At 40.7% G+C, this 22,475-nt stretch overlaps 1 pseudogene; it reads left to right on the top strand.

Moving 5' to 3' along the window:
* Positions 1–1,013: 1,013 nt before the first annotated feature.
* LOC147436248 (gibberellic acid methyltransferase 1-like) overlaps positions 1,014–22,475 on the top strand; it is a 41,396-nt pseudogene continuing 19,934 nt past the window's right edge.

Raw genomic sequence — 22,475 nt, 5'->3', positions numbered from 1 at the left:
GGCAAAAGGGGGGGGGGGGGATATGGTACTGGGTTTGTAGAGTTTTGGACCAAAAATAGGTGCAACCATTTTTATAAAAGAAAATAGGAGTCGAATAAAAGGAGACGCGTGAAGCAGGGGAGTGAAATCGGAGCGAAAAGGGAATCGCAGGTGCCGGGCGTCGAAGCAAGCATAGAGCAGGAGATCGAGGGCGACCAAGTGCAGGAGGCAACGAGCAAACGATGCTCAAGGGCGATGGACAGAGGAGTGTGTGCATGCAGTGGATCCGCTTGTTGTGAGGTTTTTTTAATTTATTGTTATGCTTGCAAGGTACAACAACATCGTGTGGATGGTCATGAGGGTCGACGCGGATCGCTAGCATCTACATCCCCATGTGAGTTCGACCCTCCTAACGCTTTAGAGGTGGGAGGACTGAGTTCCTAGGTAGTTGTTGAACGCAAGGATCTCCTATAGAAATGAATAAACAAAACAAGGAGCTAGTAGGGATACCGGATGGAATTAATTCGAAAAAGAATGGAAATCAAGCAAGATCCCTTTTGAACGGGAATGGAAATTGTGGGGCGATGCAACACACATAGAGCAGGAGAAGAGAGGACGAGCAGGTGCGAGTGAGGCGATGGGTGGATGAGCACGATGCACGCGGAGGTTGAGGGGGACGGGCAGAGTAGTAGCAGACGCGCATGTAGTTTTTTTATAGTGCATGGCGTACGCTTTACGACAACTGAGGAGGGTTGCTCGCATGGTTAGAGTAGATGCTTGAAGAATCATTTCATTGGTGGTATGGGTTCGAACCCTGCCTTCCATTTTGAAACTGCATGAAGAAATCCGCCTACCTTAAAAGCAAATTGAGATTCCTCATGAATGTCAACATGAATCGAATAAACTGGAAGAGCCAGTAGAGAAACGGCTGCTTAGTTGGCGCTTGGCGATGTAGTGAGTCATAGCTTCGCTACAGCTAACACCTATTCGCTCCATTACTTCCATTACGTGGAATCTGGTGGAGCTGGAACATGCAAACACAATCCACAGCCCGCCATCATGTGCTGAAAGGGCATCGCATGGGCGGAAGCCCCTGGCCTGGCAGAGAGAGAGAGAGAGAGAGAGAGAGGGTGGGGAGAACTTCTTTCAACGGATGGGTGACAGGCTGACAGCCCTTGGCTAACTGCCTGTCCCTCACCTTTTATATCGATCTGCTCAGGCCTGCCCTTACCCCCCTTTACTAGGCACACCGTGATTTCTCCCAGACAGCCTGGTATGGGCGTGGAGGGAGGGACAGAGGGAGCTCGTGCCTCGATAGACACATTACGTGGAGACTGCAGCCTTGAGAAAGAGAGAGAGAGAGAAAGAGAGAGAGAGAGAGGGCTGCGTCGCCCCTACGTCGTACGACTTGTGAGACGGTGAAATCTGAATTGGGAAAGTGGGTAAGGACTCAGAAGTGCAACGAGTAGGCAACGAGAGAAAATGAGCTCGTTAGAATTCCCGATGCTCTCTGGTGTGGAGCGGGCAAGCTATGCGGCCAATTCGGGGCCCCAGAACTCGGTGCTGTTGCGATGCCGCCCCATAATAGAGCACGCCATGGCCATGCACCAGACCAGCTTGCTAGAGCTAAAGCAGTTGACGAGTACTGCTGAAGGCAGCTCCCATCGCGACGATCAGATACTTGCCGCTGCCACTTCTGCTGCTGTTGAAGATGATAATGATGATGAGAAGGTTTTTCGCATACCGGATATGGGCTCCTCCAGCGGGCCCAACTGCCTGGCCAACATGCAGTTCATGCTGGAGGCAATCAAGAAGCACGAGCAGCTGCCTTCTTCTTATCAAAGGGAGCTGCAGTTCTTCTGCGACCTGCCCTCCAACGACTTCAACACGCTCTTGCAGCTGCAGCATGCCCACTATAACAATATGCATGTAGCAGCTGATGGGGAAGGTGAAGATGAAGGTGACAGCACCCGCCGGCGTTGCTTCGGGGCCATCATCGGCGGCACCGTGTATGGCCGCCTTTTCCCGGCATCCTCTCTGCACCTTGTCTTCTCCTCCTGGTGCCTCCATTGGCTCTCTCAAGTAACTCACTCCTCTTTTTCTGCCTTGTCTTGCTTTATAATGTAGGCACATGGTGTGACATGCATTTCCTAGCTTTTCTTTCTGTTTCTTTTTTCTTAAGCAGAGAAAGAAGCGGTTCTGAATTATATTAGAAGGGGCTAATAAATACATCTATCTAAGGCATGGAAGCCTTGCTTGGGTGAATATACAAAATTGGCTTTATAGGAGGATTTACAACAAATGATAAAATCACAAAGCTTTTTTTTGGTGAGTTAATATGTAAAGTGAAACAAAAAAAAAGATCCACTTCTATGCTCTCTCTCTCTCTCTCTCTCTCTCTCTCTCTCTATGTATATATATTATACACACATACACATACACATACACATTTGCTTAAAACAAATTAATTATGCTAAGAAAATTATCTTGTAATTTTTTGAGTAATTTTTTAAATTATTTAAGAAGAATAACACTGTTTTTAAGAGAAACCTAAAGAAGGACATGATCAAATTAATCCAAAATATTTTGAGATAATTATCAGAGATAAATCATATCTTATGAAACCTATAATAATTATTTTAATTTTAAATAATTAGTTTAACTGATTATCTCAGCAGAATTACATAAATTTTAGGAGACAATAAAATGAAAAAAATAGCAAAATGTATTGAGATAATTATCAAAGATAAATCATGTGTTATGAAACCCGTGATAATTATTTTAACCTCAGCTAATTAGTTTACCTAGTTATCTCAGCAAAATTACATTGTTTTTAAAAGAAAATAGAAGAGAAAAAATAATAAACTAATCCAAAATGCTTTGAAATAATTATCAAAGAAAAAACACATATTTTAAAATCCGCGATAAGTATCTTAACTTTAGATAATTAATTTAACTAATTATCTCAATAGAATTACACTGTTTTTAAGAGAAAATACAAAGAAAAAAATAGCAAACTAATCCAAAATGTTTTGAAATAACTATCAGAGGAAAATCACATGTTATGGAACCCGTGATAATTATGCTAACTTCAGATAATTAATTTAAATAATTATCTCGACAAAATTACATTGTTTTTAAGAAAAAATAAAAAAATGAAAATAAAAAATTGATCTAAAATGCTTTGAGATAATTATTAGAGAAAAAAAACATTCTAAAAAATCTGTGATAATTATCTTAACTTCAAATAATTAGTTTAACTAATTATCTCAATAGAAAAACACTGTTTTTAAGAAAAACTGAATGGGAGAAAATAGTAAATTAAACTAAAAAGCTTACAGATAATTATCAAAGGTAAATCACATCCTAACAAACCCGTAATAATTATCTTAACCACAGATAATTAATTTAACTAATTATCTTAATAGAAAAACACTATTTTTGAGGATAAATTGAAGGGAAAAATTAATAAATCATGTGATGATTACATGCTATTTATCAAAGACCACGATAATTATGTCAAGGTTAGAAAAGTAGTATAGATATTTATTTAAGTCAAATTATACTAATTCTAGCTGAAAACCAAAGAGAAAAATTAGTAAATCATGCTATATGAGTACATGCTATTTATCAGAGCTAGATTACATGATGAAAAGGTCGTGATAATTATGTCAAGGGTAGAAAGTTAGTATAGATATTTAGTTTAGTCAAAAACACTAATTCTAGCTAGAAACTAAAGGAAAAAAATAGTAAATCATGTTATATGATTACATGCTATTTATGTGAGTTAGATTAAACGATAAAGAGGCCGTGATAATTATGTCAAGGTTAGAAAGTCAGTATAGATATTTTTCAAAGTCAAATTATACTAATTTTAGCTGAAAATTAAAGATGAAAATTAGATAACTGAGTTGGAAAATTAAAAGATAATTACTAGAGGTCACAAACGTCCTTATCTCTTTATGATAATTATACCATAGTTAATTAGTGAGTTTACAAAATTATAATTGACCAAAAGTTCAATTTTTAGTAAAAGATTAATTAAAATAAATAGACTTTGCGATCAAAAGTTTTTATGAAAGTTATAGTAAGTTTAAACCTATAATATAAAGTGGAGGAAATGAACTCTTTGAGAGAAAATAAATAGAATAAATATTAAGCTCAAAATAAACAGATTCCAAGCTTAAAATTCGATGGAAAAATTAAGAAAAAGATATACAAAATTACAAGAAAATTAGGATAGCTTAGAAAACCCTTAGGGAAGCTGTGAAAAAAGTTATCATGCTTATATAGGAAAATAAGAAATTACAAGGTCAAAAATTTACCAATCAAGACTATAAATTTAACCTAGATTTGGGTAAAATTGGATACAAAAGTTAAGTTTAGCTTTTGAATGATTTACCTAATGAGACGTCCTTTTTATAAGGATAAGAAGTTATGGCACCTATAAGGACCCGAGCAAGTCCTACATCTGATGATGAGGACGTAGCTCCAAAACGAACTTGAGCATCGCACGACGACGAAGCCGGGCCTAGTAGTAGGCCTACGGAGGAGAGTCTTCAAGCGGCAGCGCAGCAGCATATGGCCAATCAATCCCAAGTGGGTTTCCCATTATTCAATGAAGCCTTTAAATAGTTTAAGTTCTTTTATAAGTTAGCATTGCATACATAAGGAGTGAGTAAGAATAAGAAAATGAATAATTGACCAAAAACGGAGGGTAACTTCCAATGTGCATTGCTTGTAATGTAGGAAAGAATTATTTGAGTTAAAATTGGTTGATTTAGGAAAGATATGATTGATCATCCTTAAGACAGCTTGTCTCAAGACACCTCCGACTCCTTGGTATATTTTGATAATAATGATGGCTTTCCAGCCACGGATAAGTCGGTTACCCCCATGAACGTTGAGTTTCTACTCCGTGTCATGTCTTGATGTTTCTACATAAGTTAGGATACCGTTTTTTATCGTAGGGGAGCCACCCGGTTGTATGGGCAATTGGTTTGGTGCATGGGCACCCGGAACTTTGGGTGGGAGTTTATCCACTCCGAATTATGAATAAGGAATGGGTGCCATTTTTTCACCCTTAGGTGGTCTTGAGACAAGAAGAGTACTGGTCATGGTTATTATGGACAATGTTTTGATTTTGACAGTACCTTATCTTAAGTTTAAAGATGTCTGTTTGCTAAAAGAATGTTTTCAATACTATTTTCAAGGGCTGTTTTAATAAAATCCTGTTATGAAGGATAAAAGGAATCATTATTTTAATTGTGATAAGAACGTGGTAGTAATTAAATAACAAAAGAATCATGTGTGAGTGCGGGGTGGTAAGTGGGGATTGACTAAGGTTGTCAATCATGGACGGGTGGACCTGATTAGTCAGGTAACTATCCATCCCTGCGCACTAAAACATTTAGATAACTTCTTCACTTGGAAGAGGAGTCCACTAGCGGCTGTGCCCTCACATCTATTAGGGGAATAAAAGCGTTGGTTGAGGATACCTTAGCCCAATTGTGGCAGTTATAGGATCGAAATAGTTTTTTGGACTTTCAATACGTTGTCCCGTTTCCGCTGCGAGACAGGACTAGGTCTTTTGCTAAGGCTATAGACCCATGCCATTGTCAATGGTAAAGGTCTATTCCTTGGACTTTTCTTGTTTAGAAACTTTGATTTTTTATCAGACCTAGAGACCTGTCAAGGATTCCATTCCGATCTTGGTATTGGCGGGTTGGGGATCTCACACTTACCTGCATCCATCCAAACAAGAAAACAATTCAGTTAGCCTTGGATGTGTTTTACAGGTATCGATGGACTATACCAGTTATTATCCATGTCCATCTTACAAACTTTTCAAAACCTTTACAAGCTTAGCCCAAAAAATTATGATTTCTCTTATTTTTAAAGAATCCCAAATATTTTAGTAAAAGAGTATCATTTTGATTAGAAGGCCATCACCCCTTCTAATCCAAGTGTCAGAATCCCCCCTTCATTTATTTTCAATAGTTTTATCAGTCCTGAAAGCTCCACCAAATGAAGTTTTTATAAATTTTCCAATTACAGTTTTTATAAAATGACAAGCTCGTATAAGCTTGAATTTAGGTTAGAAACCTATCACAGTGAAGTGGATTCCAAATCATACATCTTTAACCATATACATCTCTTTAAGCAATCCAGTAATAAGTAGTGCTGTTAAAAAAGCCAAGCCATACCCCGTACCTTGAAGTTTTAAAGAAAAGGTTAAACAATATTTAAAGTGCTAGTTCCATAATAATATCCAAAGCTATCACATGAGCAACATCCTCTTGAGTACATGCAAAAATAACTATAATGTATATCCCATCCTTTCTAATGAAAAGACCATGAACAACCATAGTGTGTACCCTGGAAACCCAAAAGAAGCAGAACCTTTCAACACCCATAGGGTGAATCTCTTATCTTTTTGTATTTACACAACAAGATGCTAATGCAAAAAATAATAAATCAGCCCGAGTTAGGGAACAGTCACAAAAAGTCGTAACCCAATGCCTTTTCGACAGCTTTCTTTACCAAGGTGAAGCCAAAGTAATAACCCCATTTCTGTTTTTTTTAAAAAACTAGTCACAAAAACGCAGACAGCAGAACCCAACTCCCTCAAGTGAGGTGGTGTGTGTAGTCCTTCTAGCCAATGCCTTATCACGCTTTTATTTTTAACGAAGGGTTTTTAAATCTCATAGAGGAGGCTCAAAAAATATTATGAAGCTCTCTTTTTATAAGAGAAAATAGGTCAAGAACTAATAAAGTAACCCAGTGTGTGTGTGTGTGTGTGTGTGTGTGTGTGTGTGTGTGTGTGTGTGTGTGTGTGTGTGTGTGTGTGTAATTATCAGAAAAACAAACGCCAATAGGTTCCGATCCAAGGGCTAGGTTTATGTGTGGTCCCCCCTTTTTTTTAATTAATCTAAGAAAGACCAAGAGTACTAAAGTAACACAGTGTGTGTGTGCGCGCACACGCATGTGCATTGAAGTGCTCAAGACATTTTTGGTGAAGGAAGAAGAAAAAAGGTTGTGGCATCTTGCTACAGTTTTTTTAAAATCACCCTTGTGTGTGTGTGTGTGTGTGTGTGTGTGTGTGTGTGTGTGTGTGTGTGTGCATGTGCATTGAAGTGCTTAAGACATTTTTGGTGAGGGAAGAAGAAAAAAGGTTGTCTCTTTTGTTCTATCCAAGCACGTGGGTGGGAGCCTGGGAGGTGAAGGAAGACCCAAAGGGGCTAAATGCACTCAACTCATTTTGATAAAGAATCTGGGTACGCCATATGAACCTGTGCTTGCATTGTGATTAGCACGTGATTTGCTCATGCCTCAGCCGAGGAAACAGTACCACTTTCTGGCTCCTAAGTCCCATATCGCCATTGCCCAGGCCTGATACCTCATCATCTCATGCTCGTCATCTGCTTGTAACACGTGTGATGCCTCTCAACACCCTGCAAAGCCCACTCAATGCTTGTGGCCCCTGTCCAGTGCTTGGCTCTCATGCTTGCCTGAAAACCTCGCTCTCGGCATCTCCATTGACTGCCTTCACCTACACCTGCTGGTCTTGCCCTTCAACACCTCCCTCACCCTCACCCTCACCCTCACCGTTTTACCTTGCCGCGCTTTGCATCCATTTTCTCAATTGATAATATCTTTTATTTGAAGTAACCCCATCAAATCCAGCGTACCCACAAACAAAAGTTTTTTTGTGTGTGTGCAATTGGTTCGCTCACTTGACTTCGAGGCCTCCAAAGACGAGAGCCCTAGAGGCCTTTCTCACGGGCAATCTATTTAGCTCCCTCCTCACTTGGAGGAGCTTCCCACATCTTGAACAAAGGACCTGAGGCACAAACCTCTGTCCCTACAACTGTAGAGCCCCTTGTTGTCGATCGTTCCCACAAAAAACCAAAGCAAAGACCTTCCTCAGGGATTCTCGACATCCAACAATCAAAAGGAAACTTTCTTTTTTGAGCTCTCAAGCTTCATGTACTTTCTATTGAAGGGTGACTTCACCTCTAAAGTGGAGGAGTACATCACATAGAAACATTGAAGCAAAAAAAATGTCTCTCTCTCTCTCTCTCTCTCTCTCTCTCTCTCACACACACACACACACACACACACACACACACACACACACACACACAAACACACACACACACACACACACACACACACACACACATACACATTAAACCTTAAATTTTACAACCAAGCACAAAATTTTTCTCTTTTGCAAAGTATATCACGATCTACATTTATGGAGATGATTTTCTTGTTGTAATCATGTACGGGTTTAAAAAATGCCTATACATTATGTATATGGTAAGACTTACCTCTCACTCACTTGCCTCGAGCACATACATGGAGCCCATAAACATGAACTCTGAAGATCATGAAGACCATCAACATGAAGAGAAAGCACCAGAAGAACAATAATCGGACAAATTAGAAGACAGAGACCATGAAGTAGTTGAAGACAAAGCATTGAAGAAGACAAAGGTGATCTTGGATTAGAGCGAAGCACACATTTTTCAAGATTTTTCTCTTGGATTAGAGCATTGTTTTTGCTCTTGGATTGGAGTGTGGCTCCTGGTTTGGAGCATTATGTTGATTGTCTCTATTGACGTCTAGGTCAACAACACGACATATTCAACAAAGCCTTATTATTTGAGAGTTATGGAATGTTGCAGATTATGGTCATAAACATCATTTGTAATAAGTAGGTAGTCCAGCTGCAGAATGTTAGGAAATAAGACGTAGCTAAATAGATATTTGAGTAGATTACTTAATGGAGAGAGATAGATTTCACACACAAGAGATTATAGAGTAGAGAGAGAGAGAGAGAGAGAGAGAGAGAGAGAGAGAGAGAGAGTACACACGATATACGTGGTTCACCCAATGTGGGCTACGTCCACGGGAAAGCAGCCACTCAATGGCTTTAGCACTTCAAAAGAAGAAGTAGTTTACAAAGGGATTAAACCCTTAATAGAGCTCCCGCCTTGCTTCACTCTCACCACCTCACACTCACCTTGTTGCATCAACTTCACACTATGAAATGTGTGTAGAAATGGCCTCCTTTTATAGGCCAAAAGGGTTGCCCTCTCTTATGAGAGGCAGCCATGTGTAGCCGCCCTTGTGCGAATAAGTCCAAATCGGACCCTCCAATCCGCCCATGTGTGGCCGCCCTTGAGAAGACAAGTCCGCTTTTGAATTCGGCCACCGGCCATTGACTTCTGACCACCGGCCAACTGACGGTTGTTTTCCGACCACTTTTCGGCCGCCGTCCAGCCATAATATTCCGCGAAAAGGAATATTCCGAGGAGGAAAAAAAAAAGTCTCGGGGACGGAATGTGAAAATTTTGGTTTCCGGTGAGTGATTTACCTTTACGCACGATGGCTTCTCCTCATAATGGGGGCCTTACAAATGTGATCTTTTACCACAGAAAATTACAAGGGTAAATCAGGCTCCATACTTAACAATCTCCCACTTGGAGACTGATCTCCAAACCAAACCTGTGACTGCTTTCCATTCTGGCTTCTTATCCTTGAATGCCGATTGAAGATGAGCAAAAGCTCAAATTCTCCTTGTTGACCACCGTTGTAAACATGTCTGCAGGATTTTCACTTGTATGCACCTTTCCTAGCTTTAGCTATCCCTCTTCCAAAAGAGTGCGTATGAAGTGATATCTCACCTCAATGTGCTTTGTCCTTGAATGAAAGGCTGAATTCTTCGCAAGATGGATAGCGCTTTGGCTATCACTGGTCAAGACACAATTGTCTTGTTTGAATCCAAGCTCTTCTAAGAATCTGTGAAGCCACAGAATCTCTTTGCTTGCCTCCGTCATTGCTACATACTGTGCTTCCGTGGTAGAAAGTGAAACCACTTTCTGCAACTTTGAAGCCCAACTTACTGCTGTGCCTCCAACCGTGAACACATAGCCAGTAGTGCTCCTTCGAGTATCTTTGTCACGTGCCATATCTGCATCAACATATCCTTCTAGAAAAATATCAGTTCCTCCACAATACAAAGCATTTATTGTTGTCAATTTTAGATACTTAAGTATCCACTTCACAGCTTGCCAATGCTCTTTACCTGGGTTGTCCATGAATCTACTCACAACTCCCACTGCATGTGCAATGTCTGGCCTTGTCCAGACCATAGCATACATTAGAGAACGTACCGCTGCAGCATATGGAACTTTAGACATATAGGCTATCTCCGCTTGTGTCTTTGGACACATATCCTTCGTTAGTTTAAAATGACCAGCCAAAGGTGTAGAAACTGGTTTTGCATTTTGCATTGCAAACCTTTCTAGTACCTTCTTGATGTAATCTTCTTGAGATAGCTTTATTGTCTTCTTCGTCCTGTCCCTTGATATTTTCATACCAAGTATCCTCTTTGCAGCACCTAAATCTTTCATTGAAAAAGATTTAGACAGCTCCTCTTTTAGGTCTTTGATGTCCTGCATGTTAGCACTTGCAATCAACATGTCATCAACATATAACATTAGGATGATGAATTTCCCATCTCCCAAATTCTTCATGTAGATGCAGTGATCCGAGTTGCATCGTGTGAATCCATGATCCAACATCCATCGATCAAACTTCAAGTACCATTGTCTTGATGCTTGCTTTAAACCATACAATCTCTTCTTTAATCTGCAAACCATTTTCTCCTTACCTTTTACTTCATACCCCTTTGGTTGAAGCATGTAGATTTCCTCCTCTAAGTCACCATGAGGGAATGCCGTATTTACATCCATTTGCTCTAGATTTAGATCATGAGCAGCCACAAGGCTTAAGACAAGCCTAATTGAGTTCATTTTTACAACAGGAGAAAATATTTCATTGAAGTCAATACCTTTCTTTTGAGAAAACCCTTTTACCACAAGCCTAGACATGTACCTTTTCTTCCCACCTTCTTCTTCCTTCACCTTGTACACCCATTTGTTTTGAAGTGGCCACTTACCTTTAGGCAACTCAACCAATTCCCATGTTTGGTTGCGATGTAGTGAGTCCATCTCCACTTGCATGCACTTTGTCCATTCTTCTTTGGATTCATGTTGCATAGCTTCTTCGTATGATTCCGGCTCTCCAGAATCTGAGATCAAGAGATGGTTGAAGGAAGGAACAAACCTTTCTGGAGGTCTACTTGCTCTTGTAGATCTTTGGGGAATTGGTTGAGGCTCCTCATTTGGTTGACGTTGTTGCACATTGTCACCGTTTGGAGTCCTTGAGTCTTCACCGTCCTCAAGCTCCATGTACTCATCACCTGTTTCTTTTGTTTGTTTTCTTTCCAAGTAATCTTTGTACATATTTTGTTCGTTAAAAATTATATCCCTACTCCTTAAGATTTTACCATCTTCACGATTCCATAGGCGATACCAAAAGTCACCTTATCCATAGCCAATGAAGAAACACTTTTTGGACTTTGCATCTAGCTTTGATCTTAGGCTTCTATCTATGTGCATGAAAGCCTCACACCCAAACACTTTGAGAAATGAATAATTCACCGGTTTACCTGTCCATGCCTCTTATGGAACTCCCCCATCCAATGCCGTTGAGGGTGACCGATTGATTAAGTACACAGACGTACTTACAGCTTCCGCCCAAAGCTTAAGCGGTAGGCCTGCATGTAGCCGCATGATTCGTGCTCGCTCCATGATTGTCCTGTTCATCCTTTTCAAAATCCCATTTTGTTGAGGTGTCCTTGGGGTTGTCCTTTTCCTCCGAATGCCATTGCTAGCACAAAAGCTTTCAAAAGCTTGGCTGCAATATTCGCCTCCATTGTCGGATCTGAGGCATTTAACCTTGGTACCTGTTTCATTCTCCACAAAGGCTTTCCACCTTTGAAATATGAAAAATACATCGGATTTATTCTTCATGACATAAACCCATGTTTTTCTAGTTGCATCATCTATGAATGTTACATAGTACAATGAGCCACCAAGTGCTGGTGTACTTGCAGAACCCCAAACATCAGAATGAACCAACTCAAGTTTTTTATTTTTTCTTTCATTTCCTGATTTTTGAAATTTTACCCTCTTTTGTTTACCATAAACACAATCTTCAAAGAACTCTAAGTCCATTTCTTTCAAACCTGGTAGAAGCTTCTTTGTTTGAAGGATTTGCATTCCTTTGGCACTCATATGCCCAAGTCGGTAGTGCCACACCACACTGTCAACTTCTGTAGTTACTACACAAGCTGAAGGTTGCGTGCTAACAATACACAAGTAAAGTGTACCGACTTTTTCTCCCTTGGCAACCACCAAAGATCCCTTTGAGATCTTCCACCTTTTGTTTCCGAATGCAATGTTGTGACCTTCATCATCCAATTGTCCTGTAGAGATCAAATTTTTGCAAAGAGAAGGAACATGCCTAACATCTTTAAGCTTCCACTCATTTCCATTAGCAGTTTTGACAGAAAATGTACCTTTGCCGACAATCTCACAAGCTTCATCATCTCCCAAGTATACATACCCAAAATTACCTTTGGTGTAGTCTTGGAAATGTTGCTTGTGTGGTGTCGCATGGAATGAAGCCCCGGAATCTACTATCCAGGAATTAAACACATTGTCTAATGAGAGAATTAGAGCATCTTGCTCTACTTTACCTGCCACATTGGCCTTCGATGTTGGCTTGTTGTCTTGAGACTCTGTCTCCTTCTTCTTCTTGGACCAGCAATCCTTCTTGACGTGGCCCTTCTTGCCGCAGTTCCAACATTCAAGAACTGACTTTGTGCATGACTTGCTCCGCCTTGAGCGATCACGACCCTTTTGGTTTTTGAACCTCTCCTTAGGCCTTCCTCTTGTTTCCACTGATAGTGTAGCACTTGATGATTCCCCTGTGCTTCTCCTTCGTATTTCCTCGCTTAGGAGAACACCCACAACATCATCAAACTTAAGAGTATTTGTGCCAGAAATAGAATTACTTACAGCCATCACAAGGCTGTCCCAACTATCCGGTAGAGATGATAGTATAAGGAGAGTTCGCACTTCGTCATCAAAATTTATTTTCACCGATCGAAGTTGAATTATGTTTGTGTTAAAGTCATTTAGGTGTTTTGCAACTGAACCATTCTCTGCCATCTTTAGATTGAACAAGCGCTTCATAAGAAATACCTTATTTGATGCCGATGGTTTCTCGTAAAAGTCGTCAAGTGACTTCATCAAGTCCTCCGTAGTCTTCATCTCCGAAACATTGAAGGCCACTGTTGACGCCAAGCTTAACCGGATTGTTCCCAGTGCCTTTCGATCAAGGACAATCCATGCTTCATCTGCCATTGTTGCGGGCTTCTTCGCAAGACCGCCTAGTGGCAAATAGAGATCCTTCTGGTAGAGATAGTCTTCAATCTGCATCTTCCAATGTTGGTAGTTTTTGCCGTTGAACTTCTCAATCTTGAGCTTCCCTTCCTCCACCATAACTCCCACTCAATTCAAGGAATCCTTTCCTTGAGATAATTTAGCTACGAGCAAACCTTGCTCTGATACCAGTTGTTAGGAAATAAGACATAGCTAAATAGATATTTGAGTAGATTACTTAATGGAGAGAGATAGATTTCACACACAAGAGATTATAGAGTAGAGTAGAGAGAGAGAGAGAGAGAGAGAGAGTACACACGATATACGTGGTGCACCCAATGTGGGCTACGTCCACGGGAAAGCAGCCACTCAATGGCTTTAGTACTTCAAAAGAAGAAGTAGTTTACAAAGGGATTAAACCCTTAATAGAGCTCCCGCCTTGCTTCACTCTCACCACCTCACACTCACCTTGTTGCATCAACTTCACACTATGAAATGTGTGTAGAAATGGCCTCCTTTTATAGGCTAAAAGGGTTTCCCTCTCTTATGAGAGGTAGCCATGTGTAGCCGCCCTTGTGCGAATAAGTCCAATTAATCGGACCCTCCAATCTGCCCATGTGTGGCCGCCCTTGAGAAGACAAGTCCGCTTTTGAATTCGGCCACCGGCCACCGGCCATTGACTTCCGACCAACCGACGGTTGTTTTCCGACCACTTTCCGGCCGCCGTTCGGCCATAATATTCCGCGAAAAGCAATATTCCGGCGAGGGAAAAAAAAAGTCTCGGGGGCTTCTGCCCCCGAGACCCCTAAAGTTGCCCCTGGTTTTTGATTGTGTGAAAATTTTGGTTTCCGGTGAGTGATTTACCTTTACGCACGATGGCTTCTCCTCATAATGGGGGCCTTACAAATGTGCGCTTTTACCATAGAAAATTACAAGGGTAAATCAGGCTCCATACTTGACACAGGAGTCGGGGTGCAATGGCACTTCCAGATTGTAAATACAAAGCCATTTGACTCTCAAACTCTATTTTAGGCTTAACCTAAGGTGACCTTAGTATAAGGTACCTAGGTCATTTTTGTAAGGGCACACAACTTTTATCATAATCATCATTTTAGTGCTGCCGTCTACTGTGTGTGAGAGAGGAAGAGAGAGAACGTGATCTTTATCTTGGCGCTACTCCCCGCTCGCTCATCACATTGTAGATCCGACTGCACGATCGTGCTAGCCTCAATGAGAGCTACACAACAACACCAAGCATTCCTCGCGGAATGAAGCATACGCGCTCGCGCATCTACGCACTACTCGTGGTCATAAGTATATCAAACGATGTCTATTTTTTTCTTGCAAGTAGTCGTTAGAATCGTAGCGACATAAGCTACGCATAGCTACTCGTAGATTTCAGTTTTAGACACTTTCAAAATTCGGCTCTATCTTTATACGTGTTTTCCGCAGATGGGTTTAGAGCTAGGGTTTTGGGTGTAGAGTCTTAAGGATAGGTGTATCTTAGTGAGGGGATGGTGTTCCTTAAGTTTCGTACGATTCTAGTATGATTTTATGGGTTTCCTTCCGTTTGTGTGTATGTGGCTAGGTGGTGTAGTTGAGAGCAGTTAGATTCTAGGTTGTGTTTTAGTTGGCCTTCCAAACTGTTGTATGTGTAGGATAGTCTCGTCCTGATGCTACTCCCCGCTCGCTCATCGCATTGGAGATCCGAGTGCACCATCATGCTAGCCTCGGCAAGAGCTACGATAACGCGAAGAATTCCTCGCTAAACGGAGCATACGCGCTTGCGCATCTAAGAGCTACTCGTGGTCATAAGTATATCAAACAATGTTTGTTTTCTGCCTGCAAGTAGTCGTTAGAATCGTAGCGACATAAGCTATGCATAGATACTAATCGAGTTTAGTTTCAGACACTTTCACAATTTTGCTCTGTCTTCATACGCACTTTCTGTAGATGGGTCTAGAGCTAGGATTTTGAGTGTAGAGGCTTAGGGACAAGTGTATCCTAGTGAGCGGATGGTGCTGTTTAAGTTTCGTACGATTCTGGTACGATTTGATGGGTTTCCTTTCGTTTGTGTGTATGTGGCTTAGGTGGTGTAGTTGAGAGCAGTTAGACTCTAGATTGTGGTTTAGTTGGCCTTCTAGAGTGTTGTATGTGTAGGATGGTCTCAGCCTGACACGCTAACAAGATTTCCTCTATGTGCCTATCGTGTCATCTGTGTCCTTGATTGACATCATGTTGATCTAGGTTGTGTTACATGCACTTTATGGGTGGTGTGACTCGCTCCCGCAACATTGGCGCCATTGCTGGGGATACAAGGACTTAGATAGGTATTCCTACTAACGCTCGTGTGATGGTTGCCTGCTTTAGTTTCGGCAGGAAGCGTGTATCTTGCCGAGGTTATTCCGAGATCAAGCTAGGAAGCGTGTATCTTGCCGAGGGTCTGAGACTAGGTAGATTTAGTTAGGATTTGTAGATTAGAGTAGTTATTGTGGTGGTCAAGATCTTTGTGAGGTGATAAAAGGTTTGCTAGTCCGTGGATCCGGAAGAGGTTATTCCGAGATCAAGCCAGGAAGCGTGTATCTTGCCGAGGGTCTGCGACTAGGTAGATTTAGTTAGGATTTGTAGATTAGAGTAGTTATTGTGGTGGTCAAGATCTTTGTGAGGTGATAAAAGGTTTGCTAGTCCGTGTGTGGCATTGAAGCGTTTTTCTACTCATAGATGCAAAACCCCATATTATTTGTATGAGTAGATTTAGGTACGTGATTTGATTCTGATCTAGAGTTGTTCATCATTGAATTATTTGCAACGTGCTTGTTTGCATTCATGATCTCTGAAAAGTCTGCTTTTGAGAAAAATTGCAATTCTGTAAACTTGGACTTTATACACATATAAAGTCTCAAGGGACATGTGGAGACCAAATTTCAAAAATCTGACTGCACTAGTGTGTTCAGAAGGGTCATTATACCCTAGTAACACCTTGAGTGGGGAGTTTTGGCATAGATTTGGGGACCAAAAGCCAAAAGATAGAGTGGTTGTGACTGCAAAAGCAAAAACTTGTGTTTGTGAGCACTTTTGAGCTTTAAATTTTGCTGTAAACACATGCACATGTTGCTAAGGATAAGGGGAACTTAGAATAGAAACAGATCTGAAATCTGAGACAGTATACTTTATACGCGTATAAAGTCTCCAGCACCATCTTGAGATAAAATTTTGAAAATCTGACTGTACCAAAGTGTTCAGAAGGGGGGTTTTACCTCAAGTATACATTGAAACTAGAGTTTTGACCAACTCCTGACACCCAAAAGACAAAAGACGGAGTGTCTGAAGCGGAAAAAAGAAAAAGTTGAGATTGCGAGCACATTTTTGCATGAAAATTGGTAGAAGTGAAGTGCTAGAGGCTTGGGAATGAGTTCTATCCAAAATTTCATTAGTAGACATCATACGCGTATGAAGTCTCAAGGGTGATTTTGGCAGCAATTTGAACTTTTGACATTATACCCATCTTCTGCATGTTCTGTTGAGTGCATATGAAGTCCAGATCAAGGGTCAAAAGTTGCAACTGAGTGTACCCTTGTGATATACAGCATCTAGAAAGAATATTGGCAAAATTTCATCAAATTTGGATCACTTTTGGTCTTGCAAAGATCACAAGACCAGATCTGGACAGATTCATGCTTGTAGTGGCCATAACTTGCACAAAAAGTGTCAAAATTCAATTCTGAAACTTGCTGTGAGTTGCCAGTGTTGTTAGGAACCTTTGGAGTAAAACTCACTTCATTCTGATCCGATAGACTTCATACGCGTATGAAGTCTAAAGGGCACTTAGAGACCAAAATTCAAATCTGAGCTTACCAGGGTGTTAAGCACAACAAAACAAGCTTACAAACCAAATTTTGTCAAATTTTGAGCACATAGACATCATACACGCATGAAGTCTCAAGGCCATATCTGAAAGTCAAATTTCACTTTTGAGCACATAAGGGGTTTGGGAATCATGCACTAAGCTTGCTTGAAAAATTTCATCTCATTTGGACACATACTTTTGCATTTAAAGAGAATTTTGCAGATATGAGACTGTAAAGGTGAAAAGAGGTGATTTTGTGCAATTTTGACATCCAAAATTTGCTGAAATCACATATTCTTGTTGTATGCATCAAGGAGTACCTTGGGTAGAAATCTTCGTAAATTCTGAGCTAAGACTTTATATGCGTATAATGTCTCAAGTGTCAAAATAAAGGTCAAAACTACAAACTGAGCATACCAGTGGGTAGAGGACATCAAGGAAAGTTCACATACCAAATTTTGAGCAAAAAGACATCATACGCGTATAATGTCTCTAGCTCTAATTTGGAGGTGAAAACTCACAGTGAGCTTCTAGAAGCGTTAAGCACTGTAAAAGAAGCCTAGTGATCAAGTTTCAACAAATTTGGGTCACATTTGGTCAAGATACATGCAGAAATCCTTGATCTTGAAATTGTTCTAAGTGCTGTTTCAAGTGTAGTTCACCAAAACTGCTCTAACTTTTGATAGACAACTCCAAATTGAGTCAGGTATAGCCAGGAAGAAAGCTTGCGGGCAATAGGATACACCTAAAGCCAAAATTTTAGGGTACCCAAAACTAGTTTCCAGAGACCAAAAGAGTCAAAAATTCCTAACTTCTGAGAGTCTTGATCAAGGGCAAAATGGGATAACTTGCACTAAGCCAAGATGCTTGTTAAGGACTATCAAAGTAGAGAGTGGATTTTACTTTAAGAAAGCTAAGATCATCATGATGGAAAGCCAATCCACCAATCCTTTGGTAGATATGAACCGAGGTATGACAAGCCAAGTTAGAAGTGCTGAAATGCCAATCTATCCACATCTTGACACAAGCCCAACTACATTGCCACCATGGTGTACCCAAATGCAACCATAGAATATGACTTTTATAGAGGTGGATATTTGGTCAATGAAGGACCACATATATCTCCAACAAACATGAGAATTCCTATGAGAATTCCAAAGAAGGAGCCACCTGGATTCCCTTATATAGCGATAACGAGAGACATAATGATCACAAAGAGGGCAGACATGCCTTCTCAAGGACCATCTGTACCATCACTACCCCCTATAACTTACTCCTATCCAAATCAGAGAAAAACCTTGAGAAGACATGATACTGAGAGTGAGAGTGACACATCATCTCAAAGGAGTGATTCAACAGGAACCCAATCCACATTAAAGCCAGAGGTATCTAGTGAGCAATTGAAGCTTATAGAAGGATTAGCTTAGAGACTTGCTCCTCTAGTCAAATTTGACCTCCAAAAACCTATATGGTGCGAAATTGAGAGAAAATGGACAAACCATACAATGGAAGAGTGTTAATATGGCATGGAATATGCTAGGGAGAGGTATGTATAACCTATTCCAGTAGCACCTCCTCGACCTAGATACGCTATGAGAAATGCATCCGGTCCAGTAGGAGTTTCAAGGACATAGCCCGTCTTAGGACAACAACCTACACTGCCAGATGCTAGAATGCATATAGACATGAGATATACACAGATGATGGAACCATCCAACAAACAAGCCGCACTAGTACCAGCTACAATGTATTATAACAACCAAAATGGGTACTGCCCTTCGAAGCGACAGAAGATGAGAGAAACACACGGAGTGGTGAGGCATGTACAACCTCCACCTCTTGCGTTTCGACATGAAGAAAGAAGATACAAGATGGACAAAAGGACATTGCGGTTCATTGCAAATAGAGGCTTAGCAAGGTCAAAGCTTGTTTATTGCCAACAGGAATTGCAAGAAGAAGCTCCTCAACCAAAGGCAGATTGTCACAAAAGCCATGGCAACCACTTGGTTAAACAATGTCCTCAGACGGAGATCACACAAGTGAACACATATTGTCTTGATTGTGGCATCATTCAGGCTTGATCCTTGAATGTCCAAAAAACCCAAACCGAGTCAGAAAGATCACGACGAAATTCTCAGGAATTGTTCAGCTACCCAGTAGCTTGAAAAATGACAACGTCATACCAATTCAAGTAGTTAAGAGAGAGAGAGAGAGAGAGAGAGAGAGAGAGAGAGAGAGAGAGAGAGAGAGCTCAAAAGGAAGCTGTTGAGAACCCAAAGACAGAGAAAACAAAAACTGACGCGAGTCTAGAGACGGGTGAACCAAAGACTGTTGCACCTAGTCAAAAAACTAAGAGCAAACAGAATAGCTGGAAAGCTAGAAAGGCTAGGATGAAAGCACGTAAGGAATGAGAGCAAAAATCCCTAGCTGAGAAGCTTACTTAAGTTGAAGAGAAGATAAGACAACACGAGGAGAGGGTTGCACCTCTCTTACAGAGGTGACTCAACCTCAACAACAGAACCATCAACGAAAAGTGAGACAAGAAGTGCTAGCTCAAGAGGATCAGTGTTGGTCGAGAAGGTTAATGAGCATTTAGACGACCTCCTAAAAGACTATGAAACACGGCTCAAAAACAACCAAACCCAGAACAAAGATGGATGACATATATATATGCGTTCCTAGAAAAGGACATGCTTGAAATGTGCAATAAAATGATTCAAAAAGCCCAAGATTTATTAGAACCACCAATTGGAAAACCTGAGGGTGTGATCCCTGTCCCACCTACACAAGTAATCTCACCAAGACAAGAAGGAAAAAAGCTAGATTCCAATCATGAGTATAGATCAAATCTCAAAGACCCCGCATTAGATCCAAGGATAGTGTTGAATACCACAGATAACTCTGCTGAGGGATTTCATATAACTATAACTGATAGCTGTAAAGAAATAGATGGTGTTGATGAATTGTGGAAACAAGTCAGAGAGGCCAAAGAAGGAATTGATCTAAGTAGACAAGTAAACCAATCGGGTGACGGAAGAGGAGTGTCTCTTCCACCAATAGAGGAAATTGAGATTGGATCTCAAATGAGCCTACACTACAAGAGGCTATTCATATTAGCGACGCTCAAAAAAAAATTTCCCGGCGTCGCTATGAGCGTCGCAAATTTCTTTGTAAATTTGCGACGCTCATAGCGACGCCGGCTGGGCTAAAAAAATAACCGAGCGCGCCCAAAAACTCAGATCTCAGATCTGAGTTTTTCGGCGCCCTCAAGCAAGGAGCAGGTAACGCTCTCCCTCCCTCTCTCTCTCTCTCTCTCTCTTTTTCTTCTCCACACACACACACACACACACACACACACACACACACACACACACACACACACACACACACACGAGGAGAGGAAGGAGAGCCAGGTATGCTCCTTCCCTCTCCTCATTCTCATGTTCCCTTTCCCTCTTTCTCTCTCCCTCTCTCTCTCTCTCTCTCACACACACACACACACACACATAGTGTTTTTGACAGAGAGAGAGAGAGAGAGAGAGAGAGAGAGAGAGAGTACAAACAAAAACAAAAACGCACACACACATACATACACAAAGAATGCACACACACACATTGAGAGAGGAAAAGAGAGAGAGAGCATGCATAAACAAAAAACGCACGCATTGAGAGAGGAAAAGAGAGAGAAAACATGCATACGATCCAAAAAAACGCACACACATTGAGAGAGAAAGAGAGAGAAACTAATTTAACGTCGTACGAAACAAATTAAAATTAAAAGACCTAAAGATCTAGCCGACGAGGAGTTGAACTCAAGACCTATTATTCAAGAGGGAAATGGCATAATCAATCTATCATACTTGGCATGGGTGATAGAAAGGTTATACCATTTATCTCTTTTTATTGGCACACACATCCACACACGTGCACACACACAAGAAGAAGAGAGTTATAACGTCGTAGGAAACTATCTTAAAAGATGTTAAAGATTAGGTTAGATGTAGACTTACGTTAAATTAGATTTAGGTTTATTTTTAACTAGATTTATGTTTATTTACGCTAGATTTAGATTTACGTTATATTAGATTAGATTTAGGTCTCCATAGACTGCGATGTCTGCATGAAGCGGGTGAAGAAAGCCCTGAATGGAATATAGGGTATTGCTGCCTTCACTCATGGTGGGCTCCGTCGATCCAAAAGTACTGGTGAAATGTCTTCAGAAGATAGGGAAGAAGGTGGATCTTCAGGGCGGCAAGAGTCACTACATCCCCGACACAATGACCATCTAGACAACCTCTAGTCATTCAACAGCAACTTCAAAGTTAGTAACAAGAGCAAGAACGGTCTAAAGGGCCAATGGCTGTTGTCAGATGTGGATGGAGATGAGGCAGCGTCACCGTCGGAAGTTAACTCTCACATCTTTAGTGATGAGAATGCCAACTCTTGCCGAGTTATGTGAAAAATTATGTGTTAAATCAGTTTTAAGGTTCTTATAATCCCTGTTAGTTTAGTTCTTTGTTTTTAATATAACATAATTTACGTTAGATTTAGATTTATGTTATATTAGATTAGACTTAGGTTTATTTAGGTTTACCCACATACACACACACACACACACACACAAGAAGAAGAGAGTTTTAATGTCGTAGGAAACTATCCCAAAAGACGTTAAAGATTAGGTTAGATGTAGACTTACGTTAAATTAGATTTAGGTTTATTTTTAGTTAGATTTACGTTTATTTAGATTTACGCTTATTTACGTTAGATCGAGTCCACGCAAGAATTACTTACGGTTTAGGATTTAGAGTTAGACGAACAATGAAAAGATCTACTCTACTGTGAAAAGATGTTAAGATGCTGTGAAGTGCTACAGCTAGAGAAGAGGCAAAGGGGTTTTGTCCACTACATGCAGTATCATGTAGACGTGGGTGTGTAGATTTCTTGTACCCACAAATATAGGTATTGACCAATAAAGACGAGATTATAACCCGGTGGTTCTGATCTCCGTGCACCTCTAGACCGAGGTGTGCGGGGATTGGACATGACTAGAGAATGTGAGGTAAAGAGAGAGAGAGAGAGAGAGAGAGAGAGAGAGAGAGAGAGAGAGAGAGAGAGAGAGAGAGAGAGAGAGAGATAAGACGAAGAATGCCAATAAAATATTAAATTTGTTGTCCAGGTTATAAGATTTTTATCCTCATTATGAGTAGTGACGAGGATGTGGGACCGTCCAACCGAAACACCTATCTCTCAACGAGGGTCTTATGTCCTTGTAATCAATGCAAGCATGCTGTGCGACGGACAAGACGTGTTTCTTTGTAGCACATTCGTGAATTTGGCGAGTTCGA

The sequence above is a fragment of the Adiantum capillus-veneris genome, chromosome 18, assembly GCF_014529385.1.
Source record: "Adiantum capillus-veneris isolate H3 chromosome 18, ASM1452938v2, whole genome shotgun sequence".
Taxonomy (NCBI): Eukaryota; Viridiplantae; Streptophyta; class Polypodiopsida; order Polypodiales; family Pteridaceae; genus Adiantum; species Adiantum capillus-veneris.
This window is presented reverse-complemented; position numbering and strand designations above follow the sequence as displayed.